This window comes from Ambystoma mexicanum, chromosome 1q, assembly GCF_040938575.1.
Source record: "Ambystoma mexicanum isolate Mex_15411 chromosome 1q, UKY_AmexF1_1, whole genome shotgun sequence".
In the NCBI taxonomy this organism is placed as follows: Eukaryota; Metazoa; Chordata; class Amphibia; order Caudata; family Ambystomatidae; genus Ambystoma; species Ambystoma mexicanum.
This window is the reverse complement of record NC_090922.1, coordinates 1,247,550,680-1,247,564,941: the sequence shown is the minus strand read 5'-3', so window position 1 is coordinate 1,247,564,941 and position 14,262 is coordinate 1,247,550,680. Positions and strand designations below refer to the sequence as shown.

At 44.7% G+C, this 14,262-nt stretch overlaps 1 protein-coding gene across 3 annotated transcripts in view; it reads left to right on the top strand.

The window, feature by feature from the left end:
• Positions 1 to 14,262, top strand: part of NFIA (nuclear factor I A) — a 1,239,884-nt gene that overhangs the window by 1,216,095 nt on the left and 9,527 nt on the right. The gene's annotated exons all lie outside the window — the stretch shown is intronic.

Here is a 14,262-nt window from a genome sequence, read left to right as displayed (position 1 = left end):
ACTGACTTCCCCACCACAGGGAATGCCTCAGTTCTCCTAGAATTACTGGATCTATGTGATTACTACAAATCGCCCCCTGCCAAAATGTGTACTTTTGTTTTCAAACCCCTTATCATCCCATATATATGTGGGAAGATGCATATAGTATATAATGAATATAGGGGCGTTGCAGTAAAAACTGCACAGTAACTGTACAATCCTAAACTATTCAACAACTCTATGAATCTAGTGGACACTCATGCACCCCCGCCCCCCCAGTAAAACAACTCCAGCTAAGACCAAACAATCTGTCCCTTGGTAAACCGCTGAGCTTGCCTCCAACACACTCTTAATCATAGCCCTAGTGAAATTGTGACGCAAAAGCCTGTAACCCTGGAGATCTCTTCAACCTCCAATCCGTGTCCGCCAATTGTAAGATTCTTATTACCGAGGACAAAGTTGCTTACTACTTCACCACCATTGCAGCAACATTTAACAGCAGCAAAGCCTTCTTTGAAGTGGTAAAGCATTGTACAAAACCCTCACCTGACTGAAAAAATAGACATCTGATATATTGAATCAATCTCCCACAGCATTTATCCCACTTCACTCCAGCATGCACACTGCCCCTGTGGACAGAATTCTCTCTGCTCTCTCCCAAGACCTTTTAAGAACAATCACCTCCCTCATAACGACATCCTACTCTGACAAGAGCATCCCGGCCTCCATTATTAAATAATTGATGGGCCCGGCTCTCAACGCACTCAGCAGTGCTGTTCTGCCTATACTGAATGTGAGAAACCTAGAGGTGTACTCCCCTTAAGACCCTGAGAGTCCTCTATTCTTGTGACCTGGGGAAGGCCATCGCTCTTGGATCCCAACCCTGGGGTTGAATGAGTGAGGGAGGATCGTCTGGGTAGGGTAATCTGGGGTTGCCTTCGCGGGAATACCCCAGGTGAGATGGGGTATCCTAACGGGTGATAAAAGAGTAGGAGGAAGTCCCGGACGCCATCATGGGATACATTAATTCCCGTCACCCTAATCCATGTTTTAGCCCAAGAGGGAGGAAGAAGAGAGTCAATTGCCCAAGGTGGGGAAGGTAGAAAAATCTACAAAGACAGAAGTCTGACAGTAATACCCATTTTCCCCTACCAATATAGATCATAGGGAATACCATCAAGACTCTAGCTTATATAATCAACCCTCAGGAACCGGGAAGGGGACTATCCCCTTGAGGGAAAATCAAGCCATAGGATTTCCCTGTGCCCATTGTCACTTCCCTGATGAAGTATCAAAAAATAGTCCTATTCTCCAAAACCCCTCCATCACCCCCTCCCCATTTCCAACAAATACTGAGGCGAGGAAGAGGCAACTAAGAGCAGTAAAGATTACCCATAGAAACAACATGGGGAAAGTAAGGGCGACCTACTCTAGAAAGAACTCAAGTGGCCCCACTAATAGAGCCAGGTAGGGTCAGGCATTTAATAATCGCTATTAACAAGTGACTCCACTTGACTGTTTTTCAACTGTAAAAGGTGTGGTTTTTCACAAAAAGTTGAGCGAGCTGGGAGTGATGTCCGGACCGGTGAAGCCAAGGAGCACAGAGCAGCAGGAAGGAGTGAAGCCTGGAGGAAAACGGCATGCCGAGACGCTGGCCCAGTGTTTGTGAGGGGCTGCAGCGTGGCTAAAGAGTCGTGTCTCCAAGGAGCTGGATCTCAGCAGCCTGCATCCTTCTGGTGGCATTCGGGGCAATGCTCGTTCCCTTGGGACGTGTGCCGGTCCCATGTGTGTCTGAGGGGCAGGAGGTGAGACCCTGACCTCAACTCTGTGCTTCCAAAGGGCCCGCCTGTCAACGTGCCGCTTGCCGGTGAGTTAGTTAGAAACTCGGGAGCGTGTGTCTGACTAGAAAGAAAGGCATTCAAAGTGGCATAAAGACTTGTTTTGGCAAAGCATTCAAAGTGTGCACAGTGAAGAGGGACAGTGTAATAAATGTGCAGGAAGCACAGGAAAGAAGGGATAAGTGCAGAGCTGCACATAAGGAAAACCTATGTGAGGTGTGCAAGAGGCACGATAAAAATGCAAAGGAAGGTACAAGACTGCACTGTGGACAACAAGGAACAGAAAAGGGAAGGTGCAAGTGTGCACGAGGAAGTTAAATTGGAGAAAAAGGAAGAGCACGAAATAAAGAGAGAGGGTTACAGATCAGAGTGGTCATGCCTAGGAGGAGCAAAGAACCAGACGGTTTTGAAAGTCTGTAACCCTCTCACAAGTGAAATGTGTGTGAAAGAACTGTAAATAGAAAGGAAGACAGATTGAACTTGTATTGGAAACTGAAGAGGGCCCTAAGCTTTGGGAAGGGAGCCCTGATAGGTCTGTCCACCTGGATAAACTGAACCATCCTGACAAACTGAAACCATTTTAAAACCAGAAAAAAGGGCCTGAGCTTGGGGAAGGGAACCGTGAGAGCTCTAACAGAGTGGAGTACTTATTGTTTCTTGATACTGACGGAAAAGCAGAATACAGCTTGACTATACTGAATGTGTGTTAGAAATCTGAAAAGGGCTGTGAGCCTGGGCAGGAAACCCTGAGAGGCCTAACCAAGACTGGTTGTTTTTGCAGTGTTGAAAGGATTGAAGTTTGGGGAAGGTAATCCTGGGAAGCTTCAAGAGGAACTGTTATATTTCTTTTGTGGTGTTTGGAATTTGAACAAGTTGAAGCTTGGGGAAGAGATCCCCAAGGAACCAAAGACACAAAGTATTTGAGAAAATTGCAAAGGGCCTGTGGAGAAGGTCTTACGAACAGTCCTTTTTGATTGAACTCATCTATGTGACATTGACCAAGCTACAACTGCTAAGAAGACCACCTGAAACCCACCTTGGTTTTCCTATTTTTGTTGAATCACTGATTTTCATTTTTAAAGATTTCCTATCAAATTTCTAGGTTTAGACACAGAAGGGCGTTTAGTTTGGACTATTAGACACCGGCAGCCTTTCGAAACTTCACATAAGGGAACCATCCATTTAGAGTTAGGGCCAGTTAGGTCTTACACCAACCCAAGAACCTTAGTAAATCAAGGTTTTGAAATTAACCTCTTTGAGTCTGTCTCTCTCTTGATACCATGCCTGTCTCGCATGAAGCTCATACAGCACGACATCTTTATATCAGTCACCCACTGCCTCCAAAACACCAGTGACCTACAGTATTATGCCTTCATATCAAACTCCTTCAAGGCCCATAGAATAGGTAATAGTCTTCAGCAGAGAAAGGGACAGGAAACGGACACATTGTACAGGAGCCTTACTTCTGTGATGAATAGAACATTTATGGTGGGAGTGTTTTTCATCTAAGGAGAACATCCACTCCACCTTCCTTTACCTTTCGAGTTAAGGATGTCACGTAACAACATCAGCCTATTGACAATCTTCAGCTGTTTGCTTGGCATGGTCCACCTGGTGTAGGACCTCTTGGCCCCATATAGAGCTTCACTCTGCCAATGATGCATCAGCATTGCAACAAAGATGTGTCAGTAGATCAAGTGTTCGTATACTCTATGCCTTCAGTCACTTGTCAAAATTCTCTAATTTCTAAGGGCTTGACATGTCTCCACCAGATTGGCACTTTGAAGGGTTTCACTTTGAGGGCATGCATTAGCATCTGTGCCATTAATGACCCTAATACTTATCTGTGTTCAAAGCTTGGCATTTCCTCTAGCTGAGATACAGGGAGTACGGGGAAGCTAAAGGTGAGTAGTCAATTCTACTTAAGCGATTATGCAAGACACCTGGCACGTTCGATGGCTATCGGTGGAATCTCAGACTCAGCAGATACGTATAATGAAGTTCTTACTACATGGTTCACGATAATCCTATATATGTACGAAGAATAGGTGTTTAGGTTAGCTGCTAGAGGGCTGTAAAATAAAACGAAAAGAGCATTGGTTGTCTGGAGGGGTCAAACCTGTCTATTTAGACTGGCACACTGACTGCCTTCAAGTGTCTTTTCCAGTTCCCCTAAGAGCATTGTTCTCCTGGTAGGAATTGAACTAGATAGATGTATGAATTTAGCTGATGACGTTTAAAAGATGTAAGAAACCTGAGGGTATTCTCCCAAGTAGACCTTGAGAATCCCTTATTCTGGTGGGCAGGGTAGGGCTGGCGCTCTCACATTCCAACCCTGGGGGTGGACAAGCAAGGGAGGGGATCACCTGGGTAGGGGAACCCAGGATTATGCCCGGGGGAATCTCCCAGGCGAGACACAGTATTATGCCAGGAAAGAACAAAGGGAGAACAAAGTACTTGAGGCTTTCATAGGCTATGCCTACTCAACCTTTCTTCCACCCAATAATCTCCCTTACCTGAATCGAACCACCCCATCACCTCTGGTAAACCTATTAAGAGCCCAAACCCTGTTAAAGTGGGAAGCAACCTCTCCCAGAATCCCTGTTTTCCTGTTGCCTACCTGAATACTCCCGGTCATTCTTTTACATGTCCCTCTTTTGTTTATTTAATTTATTTTTACATTTGTAAAGCACCCAAACCCTGAGGCACCGAGGCGCTCTTGTGTAAACCAAAGTACATGATACATACTTGAAAAATTACAAAAGATCACAATATCACTGTGGTGGGCATTCTTAATAAGCGAGCAAGTGTCTATAACCCTAAGTGGGTTAATCAGATTAGGTGAACAGCTGGGTTTTCAGTGCTTTGTGGAATGTCCAGTAGGAGTTCTCTGCCCTTAGTTCCTCTGGTTTTTCTTTCCAGAACTCCCAATCTGCATTGACAAAACACTACTGTTCCCAAAATCCCCCTGTCTATTTCATAAACCGTACCAACGCTAAACCCCCCCCCACTCCCTTTCTGACACATATATTTTCTTACACCATGAAAGACGATGGACTAACAGCAGAGCCGTTTACCTGACATGTCACGACACAAGGGTTAGGCAGAGTCAGGCAATTAATAATAACCACACACACTGACAGCGTTTTCCTTTCCCTGCAGGGATAAAAGTTTGAGCACGAGAGCAAACTACGAGCAAGGCAAACCGCACGATGAGGCAGCTAAACCAAGGTGGCAGTTCAAGAGGAGGAGGAAGATGGCGAGAATCAAAAATGGCGAGAACCGAAGGGGCGACAAGGAGAGAAGTGACCTTGCCCTTTCTGACCAGACCTCTGAACCCTCTGTGGAAGGAATCGTAAGACCGCAAACAATAGCCAAACATGTTGCAGCAGTCGTCAACAGTACACAAAGCCCTCCTACACTGATAAGCAGGACAGGGAGAGATGCTTGCTACTGTGGAAGTTCTTGACTCCAGAGACATTAAAAGCCAAGCGGTTCATCACAGCTGGTGAGTCGAGGGGAGAACCGATAAGAAACCAAACCGTGTTGAACGAAAGTGGCAAATGGCAATTTAAGGGAAGTTCAAAGAACTGTTAACGTCTTAGGGGAAAACCAGCTGTAGAGTGTCCGTGGGTGCTCACTTGAGAGACTCTGATTGAAACTACCGATACCAGAAGACCTTAGGAGAGCCACCAAGAAATGGTCAAAGTGGTTTTACAGGGGTCTAGCAAAATCCCCTGTACAGTCGAAAGTCTTTGACCGACAAACCATTGGAAAATTAAGGGAAGCGAATTTCGCATAGTGTAAAAATATAAGAAAGTAGAAGGAACTGCAAGGCTGGCAAACGTGAACCCGACAGGGATGTCCACAATGGATTGTCTAAAAGGACATTCTAACTTGTGAGTGCAACAGGTGAAATCTTTTGGAATAAAAGCGGTAGTGAACCCAATGGAGGGAGGCAAACATTTGAGAAGGGTCTGAGCCCGGAAGGGGGGGATCCAGGGGTGAAAAATCTTCACCCAATGACAGATGAATATAGCAGATGTAATCTTGTGAATACAAGCCTTAGTGAACCCGACCGATGGAGGCTGATATTCGAGAAGGGTCTGAAACATGAAGAGGGAGCCCCAAGGGTGGAGAATCATCATCCAATAGTACAATCAGAAAGGAACTTTTGCTTGTTATTTTGAACATATCGGGCCCTCTGAAGCAAGAAATGTAACCACCAAAGGTCCTGACATCTCAAGGACAATTTTGTGGATCTGAGCCCGGAAGAGGTGGGATTGAGGGGTGAAAAGTCATCACCCAACGCACATACGGAAAGCAACGTATTGTTTATTTTGAACACATCAGGTCCTTGGATGCAAGAGACTTTCTGTAAAAAAGAGACTTGTCCACCGAAGGTCCCTATACCAGAGAATTGAACTGCAGTCTTGTGCTGGGAAAGATCGAGCTTGTGCTGTGCTCAGGAGCCCCGCCTTGTCCCGTGCTCAAAAAAGTGGGAAGGGAGACCACCGGCTACCACATCCTGACTTGTGAAAACTTCTTTCTTTCTTGTGAACCCTACCCCACATTCTTTATGTATTTAGTTGCAAGGGTTGGCAATAGGCTTTTCTAAGTATAGGCTGTTTTTTATTTGACAAGACACCACTAGGACTACCGTATTATTATTTGATGGTCGTAGCTTGCTCCCATCTTAGATTCAGGTTAAGATTAGGTGTTTTACCAACCTACCTATACAGTTTACTAAACACCCTTGAACTGTGATCACTTGTCTGTCTTTACTGTTGCCACCATGAGTTCCTTACAAAGAGAATTTAACATATAGCACTTTAGTTCAATATAGCTATGTAGAGGAGGAGGCAAGTTTCTCTACTGCAAGTCCCACCCTCATTCCGCCTAAATGTTGGCAGCCGGAAATTGTGACATGCGCAAAGCCAGTAATGATACCTATACCGCGTAAAGTCCTGGAAATAGGACATCCATTGGGGTATCCATTGAGAAAACCTTATATGTATCTGCGAAGAAATTACAGTCTTCTGAAGAAAGCTCCGGAAGAAGTGTGAAAAGGAATGAAAGAGAAGACTGGTGATGTCACAAGAAGCAGAAATGTCGCACCTAGAATAGATGCCAATAAAGAAAGTATATAGATCTTATAGATTTATAGAATCTGAAGGTGAAGTAGAGAGTTAAGCAACATTTCAGGAGCGAAATGAAGATTACACATGCAGAGAGCACGGAAGAAAATGCAAAGCCATTTCATAAATTAATTGAACATATTAGTGAAGGACGGAACTCTAAGGACTAGGTTCGGGGAATGTACAGATTGATTGCTTCACCTAAGAAATATGGAGAGAGACGAACAGTAATCACCAATTGGTAATATATGTCCAGCTGTGAAAAAGGCCAACAGCTGAAGCACGTGTCGCCAACAGACACTACTTGTACTATAAATAAACTCAGGCTTAAACTGGCGCAAATTGTGGTGTGTCATTAGTAAACTGTGTGTAATAAGTGGCAGTGGGAACCCTTTGGCCACACGCAGTGCGACAGTGTGTAACAGGAAATAATTTTAACAACACGAGGTAATATGGCATGCGAGAAATCCCTCACAAAAACCCACGACACTAGAATACATTTCATAAATGTGCAGACGCATAACGCAAGTAGACTAAGTAATCATGAGGCTAGCTACGTAGTGCATAGACTGTAGGCGGTGCCGCCAATATACATATATAGGAATGTATAGGCTCTGGATGTACCACAATGCATTTTAGCAAATTTGGTCTCCATGAATGGAATGTCTGGATGTGTGGTGCAGCAGAATAAAACCAGCTGAAGGTGAAGGAAGATTTGAGAAGGCTGCCTGGCCCAGTGTCAAGAGTGGGGGCCGCCAAGAGCCTGTTTATCTACTCAAGAAGATACAGTGAACGTGAGAAGCGAGCTGAGCTCCTGTTTGAGGTGTAATGGAAAAACACAAGAGTGCCAAGGATTCTTCATTTAATAGTATTAAATGCAACGAAGGAGCTCAAAACGTGGTCTCTAGTGACATGGTCAGATGAAAATAGACTTCAGGGCGAGCTACACTGAGACCAGAAGATAAGGCCATGCCTTCACTCCCTTTTATTCTCAGGCACAGTGTGCCTTCACAAGGCAGAGTTCAAACGCATTAATTGAATGGCAGGCTTCAGGAGTGATGGTGGATGTTGGGTGGGGAGGCATGACCAGGCCAACCTCCCAGCACATGGGGTACAGCTTGCGTGCTGCTAGCAAGTGGAATATTCCAGAATGGGACAAGCGTGCCAACCAATTGTAGAGGCCTACGTAGTAAGGAGCCCTATAGTTTGAGAAGCCAATAGAACTTTGTGTTTTAGTCTCACATGGAAGATGACTTGCACTTGGGATGGGCTTAGTTGGCCACCTGACCTTAGAGACCCAATCACAAACCCCGCCCCAACAGAATGTATACTTCCATTTTCCCTTTAAGTCCATCACATCCCCTCGTAGGTTTTCTTATTTTGCCACGTAGTATGACATCACTTATAACAAATTTTTAGTATAAAGTTGTGTTTTTTATGTGAAATAGTTGAGAGACTTGAGCGAACGTCGATTGATGGCTGTTGTACTCCATGTTTTAGATAATTGTTAATAAAACAGTTCCCGAGTTGGTCTGATTGAGGCATGAGTAAGATCTGCATCCCTATCCATCTCAGATCCTGTGACCTTGTCTTAAAGGGCCTATGGGTTCAGTTACTTCAGTACTTTTTAACTACTATAGGAGCAAAGGTGCTATCATGCATATTGGTTTCTTTTTGCAGCAACCACTTGCTGTTGGAGGAGTTCACCTTGAAGTTGTAAAATCAATACATTTTCAGTGTAACTATAGTGAAGCTACTAGAAAGGACTACCCATCACCTATAACTTGCAGTCAAATGTGTGCCAAAATGACTCCATCAAATCGAGTTGTTTGTCCATAAATAAATGCTGTATTAGTCTGACATTCCCATTATAAATGCAAGACTACATTTCCATAATGGAAAGGCATATTGGCCATTCATCTCCCGAAACATAATTGGTGCTTACAGATGCACATAGTTATTATAATGAATAATGCATGGGTGAAAAATGAATAATATGAGATCACTGGTGGAGAGGATTAAACCCTCAAATCCTGGGACAGCTCACTTTACAGGAAAGTGTAAGCTCTGTGGCAATGATGAGCATATGAACCTATTTTCAGCTCAAGACACCTGCAGGCTTTGTGGAGGGAGCATTCATGTGCAGGAATAATGACCCTGTCGAATGGCAAGGTGACACCCAGTGCTGAAACGATAGACCACACCCATTGCCGCTGTATCAGCCACATCTCCGGGATATGCTTTGCTGAAATGGCTGATTACAATGAGATAAAGTGATATGTTCAGATGTCTCTCCTTACACCCAAAAAGAACACAATACTTTTACTTCCTCCAGTTACTGTCACATATGATGCAGGACTAACTGCAAATATTATGCAGAGCTTGAACAATGCATTTGTCTTTGATGACCCAGAGACGACTTCCTCAAATGGTGCAGAGCAAAATGATTGGTTAAAACAAATACACAGGACATTGCATCCTCAAAGCAAAGGAGAAAAGAGCATTTTAAACTTCATTGGCTGGAGGACCAGTATGCATGGAATCTGGCTTATCAAAAAGTCCATATATTCTGAAGGTAGAGAACGCTTTGAAAACAGTCCCCATTTCTAGATGAGTTGCATTTAAAGAATACACATCTTTTTTCACATGTAACTGGAGACCGCTTTAAAAATGCCTGAGCCTAACTTTGAAAACATATTACATTCAACTGTAATGCACCTTAAGCTCAACCCAACCAAAACAGAATGTGCTCCCCTCGTTCATCCATCCAAACAGGAAATCCTCCAAGAATGGCTGAATGACATGCACTGGGATAGGTTCCCCAACACACCCACTATGTCAAAACTCTCCGATTCATCATAGACCAAGACATCTCCTCCAGCAGTATTTAACAAAAAGGTGCAGTTGATTGGCATCAGCTCCCACCGATATACAAGATTGACCCCTTCCTCCCACCCCAGTTAGTTTGTTTGCACTTGTCATCCACATTTGAATGGTGGCAAGGCATTCCTAGAAGCATGCAAGTTTGTCGTAGCAGTTCACTCTGATGTACAGCTGGGTATCACAACTTATTGGTGTACAGGGATGTTTAAATAGTTGAGGAGTGAACCTAGTGGTTCCATGTAGAGCTTGAGAAATCACAAAGGTGGGAGTATTGAACACTGCCAAACTCCACATGTAACCAGTAGGTGGTCTGATCTGAAGGTTCCCTTCTGAACAGATTGGTGTCAAATAGTTAAAAGCAGACTAAATTGAGTACCTAAGAAGCCCATTTTTGGCAGGAGGCTGGAAAGAGTGCGACGGCCATCCGTAGACAACGTAATGGTTTAGAAGGACCAGGAGGCAAGAGTCCCCTTTGTCCATGATCTAAAGAGCATCGCTTAGATAATCGCTATTAATGTGCTGCATTGGGGAAGGAGCCGAGATTGCTAATCCTGTAGCAGGCAGTGGCGGCTGTTCTGCTCATGGAGTTGATTGGATACTGCCTTCTGAGCTATTTTTCTGATAAATGAGAGGCTGATTATTGGCTGGTAGTTGTCAAGGTCCTCTTAGTCCATGGTGGGTTTCTAAAGGAGTGGCCATGCCGGTCCTGTTTTAGGCAGCTTGGAAGGTGCCCTGACTAAGCGAGGCATTAGCTATATGGAGAAGAGCGGTCAGAGTGATTCCTGTGATCTTTTTTTAATTTGGCACAAGGTAGACCATCATCACTGCAAGAGGTTGTTTTTAGTGAGGCGAGTGTTTCAGTGAGCGCCTTGGAGGCAAGGGGGTGATGGCAGTCCAAGGTTAGGTTTCGTGACCTGGGATTGTTATTGATGGTGCGACCGATTTAGATACATCAATGTTTTGTCCATTTGTGTTGATTTTAGTGGTGAAGAAAATGGAGTTGCATTTCTCCAGGGACACTGGTACTTCTGAGCCTGGTAGTCATTGGCTCACTGGATTACTATTGCTAGGGCAAGCATTCTGCGGTAGTGGTATGCTTTGGCTTCATTGGTTAGTGCCTCATGCCTAGCATGTAGTTCTTTAAGGGTGAGGTTCTCTCTGGCTGTTGAGATTTGCGGGTCAGAGAGGTTGACTCTGGTACAATATTGTTTTAATGGGCCAGGTGGATTTGGTTGATTTCCAGTAGAGGGTCAAGGTTACAGGTGATGGGTCCGAGAGGTAGATCAGTCTTTTTTCCCATGCTTCCATCGGTACCTTTTTAAACAGGAAGATATGATGGGATAACCTTGTCTCTTACCAGTAGGAGGGTTGGGTAAAGAAAATAGGGATTCTGGCGTGGTCTGTCCAGTCAAACTGAATGGGATTGAGTACGGGTTTGCACATATTGTTATATGGAGGTAGTATACAAGGTGTGTCTTGTACTCTGAGTGGATTCCTTGTAAATTGAGCGCCCAAGGAAAATATTGGTTGTGCCTGTGACTGAGGTCTGTAATCTCTGACATGAATGGAGCACACCTGCGATGTGTCCGCTAGATGAGGTGAAAAGTAGCAAATTCTACGTGTGATATGCAAGGAGCACCATGGATTTCAACAGCCATTTGGGGGGACACCATGCAGGGTGTGTCGGACACCTCCCCTGGTCTTCCCTGTTCAGTCAGCAAATTTGATGCTATATCCAAAGGGTATGAGAATATCAAAAACCTGGGAGGTGAGGGGAGAGACACGTTTCCATGATGAAGGTAGTGGTATGATAATGTGTTCATTATATTGTGCTTTCGCCAAAGCATTTATCTAGAACATATCTGCATACAATATTACCCACCCAAAATTGGTACTCCTTTATCGACCTCGGACAAATTAAAGGCTGAGTTGGCTATGCCAGGATTTGAACCTACAATCTTCAGATCACAAATGATTGCAGCAGGGAGCGCTGAACCCGCTGATCTATCCTACCGGACAGATCAGCAATCTCTCTGTGAGGTGGGGTAGTGCTGACGAGATGAGCGTGGGTGCGTTTTGAGAAATTGGAGGATCAATGATGATGAGTATTTTGTAGAAAGTTGGATCTTTTGAGCATATGGATAGTCTGTGGTTCTAAGAGACAGATGGTGATGTCTCACTGGTGCCCAACGAGTAAGGGGTCTGGCTCTTGATCCTAGGCAAGCCGTAGTTGGCACAAACAGTTCATGTCCTTATCTTTGGACATCCTCAGCTGAGGATGACACCTGTGGAGTCAGTTTGAAGTAAGTAGATTGCAGGAATGGATTGCAGGATGAGGTGGGACCTTGGTCCCATGACCTAGACCCACTTGCACCCGCATGAAAGAAGTGAAAAATGCATTAAAAAGTAAGTCGTATATCAAAAGAATCAGTAGGTACTGTAATGCATGACGAGTGTCGAAAATGACAAAAATGTGCTAGAATGTACTTGTTTTGCAGATGCCAAGAGTAAGCCAAAATCGTTTCTTGAAGTGACTGTTATTCTCTTAAAACAAACCAATGTTTATTTTAGAACCAAAGGTTCCTTAATGGGCAATATCGTAAACCTTATCACACAATATTGAGTCACTGTCCTAGAACACTGACCAAAAACAATAAATGACAGAACTGGACGCATGATATGTGCCTATACATTGCATAATATTTGTGATTTTTGAGCAACGGAGGTATACGCATATCAGCCAGTGTTGTGTTAATATGTAAGTGACTATTGAAAGCATTTATCAAAGCTTGAGCCTTCCAGCTGTGACCGCGGTAAGCAACTAGGAGTAAGACCTGGACACAAGGGCATTGTGGTGGTTGGCAAAGATTTTCATTAAAGTTAAACGGGGTGGGGGGTGGGAGAAAGTTCTCCTCGCCCTAACTCTAGGAGGGGTTTCCCTGCCTCGCAGAAAATAAATGATGTGTCTGTTGGAATGTCCAAAGTAAAGTTCCATGTCCAGTGTCCACATCCTAACCTGACCCCTTACATCCTAAACTCAAGATAAAGTGAAAAGAGAAATAGTCTTTCAACCGGTCGTCTGCAGCTCTTTTCCAAAGTTCCAACATAAAGCTTTAAAAGGTGCAAAACTGAATAAACAACCAAAGTTCCTCAAGTCTCATGAGATGATTCCCTTCCCCTGAGCTTCTCATGCCTTCACAGTTTCAAAGGGTATGGTTCTTCCCTTGATCTCTTTCTCACTTTCACAATGCCAAGAAGTAATTTCACTTCTCTCGTCTCCTCAGAGTTTTTTAACAGTACCAGAGGCAATGACTCCCTTCCCCTAGTTGCAATATTCACAGTACACACTTTCCAATCACAAGGGGAATGCCTCCCTTCCCCTAGTCACAATGTTAAAGTTCTTACTCCAGGGGCAATGCCCCCTTCCCCTTGATTTCACATACTCAAGAGAGTGACTTCCTCCTCTTGTTCTCAGTTCATATGCAGATTCTTTACAAGCATGAGAGTGAGCCCCAGACCCTCCTCCGTCAGTCTGGTACACTTTCCTCCTTCACTTCCAAACACTTGCCTTAACACAATTGGGTGCTAGTCCAAGACTTGCAATCCGTTTGCCTGGTGTACGCTCCCGCCAGGACTTTATTAATGTGTATATTTTCTTCACTCAACAATAGGGTGCTTGACCCGCTTTCACTTCGTTCATTCAACAATTGACTTGGGGTCCCAGCTCCCCTTCCCGGGGTCACCCAGTTCATGTAATTTTCCTTCATTTGTGTGCAGTGTACACCACTAAGCACCCCTGGCATCCCAACTCCACTTTCTGCGCACACCAGTTTCTTCTGACTGCTTCAACGTTCTATGCGGTCTGCAATTCTCCCAGGGGCTCGCTTCCTCTGCTCTCTGCCTCTACGCAGCGAACCTCTGGCTTCTGAGACGTGTGACAGCACATACAGGAGCTTCCTTGCTCCCTGCTGCAACTTGTTTGGTCTCGGTTTCCCGCGTCGGGATTACTGGTTCTCCATGTTTCTCCATGTTTCTTGATGCTTGTGAAGCAGAGCGCATCTCTGGCTTCCCAGCTTCAGTGATCTGCATTGCTCTAGTGCTCTTCTTCATCCCAGCCATTCTACTACAAGGGTATGAAAGAGCCATGTTGTCAGTCCAGACTGGATGTTCTGCTTGTATATTACAGTATGCCATACGGGATTGGAAAATTAAGGGGTTGGTGTCATACACTGAGTGGAAAGGAGAGTACAATGTTCCAGATAGTGAGTCCTCCTCCCTCCTATAAGGGTTGTCCCCTCCCACCCCCATGTGGTCCTCCCTCAGCCACCCCCAGGGTTAGGATCAGATAGCGGCTGCCTTTCCCTGGCCATATGGGGAGAGGTTCCCTGGAGAAGCAGCGATGACTTTGCTAGATTTATCTGACA